Below are 4,880 nucleotides of genomic sequence, written 5' to 3'. Positions count from 1 at the left end.
TTATTTATAGATAATAGAGAAAATAGAATATATTTTTTATTTTAGAATAATGTATTAAATAAAATAATTGAATAATAATAAAGTTATTTAGTTAATTAGACGGGTATGTGCACAAAGATGGTGGTCAGAAAAGTGGACACCACCCAAAAAAAAAATGAAAAAACAAGCAGTGCGTAGGCGGTTCTAAAATTTGAAATCACCCTGTATACGCTTAGGTTTGTTGTTCCCGAGCCTAAAAAAGATAGCGCGTACGTGATGTCTTTAGGAAAGTGAGCGCGTATGCACTGCTATTAGGAAAGTGAGTGTGTAAGCATTGCTTTTAGGAAAGTGAGTGTGTGCGCGCTGCTTTTAGGAAAGTGACCGCGTACGCACTCATAAGCCCTAAAGAATCGAGTACGCGGTACCTACAATTTTTTTTAAAAAAAGTAGGTCTTATTTTCTTGTGACCACGACATTTTTTCCTCCATATCCTCCACGAAACCACAAACAAGCTACCTCATTTCACCTCTAGATGCTATGGATCAAGGTTAGTTTTTGTTAATTTTTGTGTTTCTTTCCCGTTTATTCAATTTGTTTTACGTTTTGAATTTAATTTCATTTATTTTGATTAGGTTTTTTAATTTTTTGTTTCAAAAACCAGATTTTGATAATCCACAACAAGAACAACAAAATGCACCTCCTAAAAACCTCGAAGAAAACCCACAAGATACACCTCCAGTTCCTCCTTTTGACCATACACTTGAAACACATGAGCTATTGATTGATCAGTTAGGGCAAAACATGTTTAAGATAAATAGACTGATTAATAAATTGAAAACATCTGAGCTTGAGCATCATAAATCCCTCGCCACTAGCTTAGAAACATTAGCTAGTGGTGCCACAACCATTTCCACACAAATTACAAAATGGGGAAACTTTAGGGATAGGTGTTGTCAATACTATGTTGATGGGTTATCATACAAGGGAGTGAAAAACAAAAATATTAGTAAACAACAAATATGTGCCCTTTTTGTTGATCCTAAAACTGGTGATTTGTTACCTCTTAATGCAAAGAGGTTTCCCATACATTGGTGTACCAATGTGCAGATGAAGAATCTTTTTTGGCAGAGGTGGTGGATGGTCTTTGATGATCCACCTTGTAATAATTATGAGGTTCCATTATATTTTTTGAGAAAATTATACTGTGAGATTGTCCTCAATGTGCGGCCAAACTATTTTGACACGAGAGAGTTCCATGGTAGAGGTGGCAACTCTGCCCAAGATAGACCTAGAGCCCATAGGTGAGTAGCCCTGGAGAGTCGTCACCCCCTAGCACCCAAACCCAAGGTGCACCAGGCTATCCCAGTAGAGCTGAAAGAGTCGAGCTACAGACTCTTCAGACAGCCACAATATTGACTGGTGTCATCATCCAACATGGGACGTCGTTAGCACACCCTCTTGTATTGGATGATGAGCCATTAGTTTCTCCAGGTGGCGATAGAGAGCCCGTTCATCATATGTGTGTCAGTTGCTCAAGGATATGCTTAGGGAAAGATGATGAGGTCGTTGCAGATGGATCCACATCGCATTCGTGTACGATTTGTGGGAGTAGATGGCAGACTCGCATGATTGAGGATTTGGCGCTAACAGAGGAGTTGATGGACATGGTCTTTGCCCATCAACGACAGACATAGGTGTGTTGATTTGAATTCATAGCATTTTATTTATCAGTCACTTTAAATTTGTAATTACATAAATGAATTTTCATTTATGCATCAATTTAAATTGAGACAAATAATTGATGGTATGATGAAAGAATAAGTATCCGGTCAACTATTGAGAGGGGGGGTGAATCAGCAGATAGAAAAATTGATAGAAACTTCACCAATCTCAAAATTCAATCTCTCAAAGTAAACTTAGAACTATCAATGAAATACCACTGTCAAGATAAAAACTCATAAGATAAACTGGTTAAATGTTACAATAAATTAACAGTAAACAACTTCTTCATTTCTCAATGCTTCCGGTTATCATGACTTATCAAAATAGCTAAGTAGTTAAGTAAATCAACTATAAGAAACATAACCACAAAAACATTAACCACTTGACACAAATATTTTTGACGTGGAAACCCGAATAGGTAAAACCACGGTGAGATGAGACTCACAAGATAACTATCTGAACTCTTCTGAAGTTCACCTTGTTAGGAGCCTAGCCTATTAAAGCTTTTACAAAAGTCCTGTTAAGAACTGATCCTATTATGAATCACCCGGTTAAGGGATTGACTACAATGCCTTGTTAGAAGCAATACCTTGTAAGGAGTAACCTCGGTAGAAGATTTGAAAATCCAAACTAATGGATCACCTTGTTAGAGAATTTTAATAACACCAAGCTTGTTAGCGCCTACTTGGTTAGGGGATTTCAATTTTATTGTAATTGTTAGAAAACAACAAGAGTTTGTTGATCTGTCTGAATAGCACTACACTTGCTTAATCAGATCCATTTCATGCTCCTATCTGCCTTTACTCAAACTGTAGATACGTCATTCCGTTCGGCAACCACACACTCAACTGATCTGTGCTAACTCTTTGCCATCTCATTAAACTAAACAACTTCATCGACCTTATAAACAAATCAATTAGGTCAGTAACACAATGAAAACCTAATTCTCATAGAGATTACAAACAAATCAGTTCAAGTATGACCATTGGATTACATAGCAACCTCTGCACATCAATCAAGAAAACCCTGATCGCTCCTTGATCACTGCTTCATCGAACTTAGTAACTCATCACACGCTTTGCATTAGATGCAATACATTTTCTCATTCCCTAGACAAAACTGTTACAACAACTCGCCAATATCTCTTCAAATTGTCTTCACACAATAATCATATGTGCTATAATCATTACCGCTGATCATCAGATCATAAACCAATATAACCAATTCACCAAACTTAATCGGTTAGGGTTTATAAAAAACAACAGGTAGGGTTTAGCGGTTACATCAATAGATAGGGTTTACACCGGTTACCGGTTCTCCTCACAAATTCTTCCTATCGGTTATAGTAACAATATTACAACAATATCATTACCGGTTTATTGACATCAATGACAACATAACATATCATTATTGCAATGTTCATGCAAATACCAACAATAATATGCATTTTAGGATGTAGCAACGGTATCCCATACTCCTCTCGTAGTTACTACAACTGCAACTTCGATGTTTGAGGTATAAATTTTGTAACATGTTAAAATAGAGTAGTACACTTTGAATTCAAAAAAATTAAAAGATATACTAACTATCTTTAATGCTTGGTCTAATTTTTGGTTTGTAGGTGTTAACAGGGACCAAATGTCCCAGATTCATGACATCACACTCTCAACAATCGATTTTGGCCTACAAGGCTATACGGTATCATATTTTGTACAACCCTTTTTATGTATTGTTTTGATGGAATATGTAGGTCATTTCATTTTAGATTTTTAAAATTATGTTTAATATATTATCTGTACTAATATCTCATGTTAATTTTATTTTTTTAGGGTACCCCCTCCACGTCTAGGCCTCGTCCTAAGCAAAACAATTCCTTGAAGACGCTAAAACGTGGGAAGAAGGTAATTGAACACATTTTTAGTTGTACAATTGTTTGAAAATGTTGAAATCAAGTCTTAGTTGGGGTTTGCAGATTGATTGGTGTTTTTTGTCTATTTTACATGTACAGTAGCCATTGAGCTATGTGGATTTATTGAATGCACCTGATTCACCCGTGGATCGAGAGAGGGTGGAGGTATGCATCTCTACTTTATTTTATTGATTTCATGATTATATGCACGTGTACATGTGAACTTGTGATAAATTATAATCTTATAATTTTTTCATACAAGAAATATCCATAGTTGCTTCATCAATGGTGAGTCCTCCTCCATGCACTGGAGAAGCATCTCAGGATCCGGTACACTTTTTTTTGATATATTACATTAATTATTTTTAACCTACAATACTTATCATTATATTAATTGTATTTAATCTTTGATCATTTTTTGTATAGGTAATAGCGATAGTTTCTCCATTGATGGTGAGCCATCCTCAGTCCATTGGAGAAGCATCTCAGGTACTGGTACGTCATTGTTCTCTATATTATAGCTTTTAAGTATTTTTGATGTATTTATGTTAGTACATTTTATTAATTGTACATTTAATCTACAATAGCCCCCTTCGCAGTTCGGCCATAACATGGATCCTTTTAAGTTTGTCTTCAAGAAAACTCCTAAGAGTGACAAGGAGAGGAGAGCAAAGACATTAGCTCCGAGATCAACTGATGAGGAAATCTACATTTCAATTGCAAAGGAATTATAGTTAAATGCATACTTATGTTGTTAATTGTGAACTGTTTTCTACAAAAGAATTCTAACTTGGCTTTGAATTGTGGTTTTGTAGCCATCTATAGAGCTGTGTACTGCATCGAAGAGGCTTGATTTTGATGATCCACCACAAGTTTAGGATCATATAGTGTTAGTTGTGGTCATAGAATGACCAATACATGTAGATATATTCTACATTTTTATTGTATGTCGATTTGGACATGGCATATGCCACACTATTGTAATACTTGTATTGACTTGGCAGACATGCCTTTTTTTGATATATATATATATATATAAATATTGATATTTGATCCAATAAATGTGTACTGAGTTCATTATTGTGTATTCATTGTATTTTGTGGTTGTCCTTTTATAAAGTTAATTGATCATTTGCCTATGTAATCAACAATATGAATATAAACAACAAAAATCTATGATATAAAATATTGCAATCGTGGAATATGATTTGATAAAGTTTCTAAAATGTCGAATTAACCCTACAAAACTCCTTGTATTTAGTTTATTATT

At 34.9% G+C, this 4,880-nt stretch overlaps 1 long non-coding RNA gene across 2 annotated transcripts; it reads left to right on the top strand.

Annotated features, from left to right (window-relative positions):
* The first annotated feature begins 3,321 nt into the window (after positions 1-3,321).
* LOC131074794 (uncharacterized) lies at positions 3,322-4,606 on the top strand. 2 transcript variants are annotated; one of them, XR_009113118.1, is made up of 6 exons: positions 3,322-3,399; positions 3,531-3,602; positions 3,713-3,775; positions 3,873-3,940; positions 4,037-4,105; positions 4,426-4,606. It is a non-coding gene; the product is annotated as an uncharacterized LOC131074794 (long non-coding RNA). The 2 variants fall into 2 exon arrangements; XR_009113119.1 differs by having other exon boundaries at positions 3,710-3,775.
* The last annotated feature ends 274 nt before the right edge of the window (positions 4,607-4,880 follow it).

The sequence above is a fragment of the Cryptomeria japonica genome, chromosome 6 (assembly GCF_030272615.1).
Source record: "Cryptomeria japonica chromosome 6, Sugi_1.0, whole genome shotgun sequence".
Classification (NCBI taxonomy): Eukaryota; Viridiplantae; Streptophyta; class Pinopsida; order Cupressales; family Cupressaceae; genus Cryptomeria; species Cryptomeria japonica.
The sequence above is the reverse complement of the archived record's forward strand: the minus strand, read 5'-3'. Positions and strand labels throughout refer to the sequence as shown.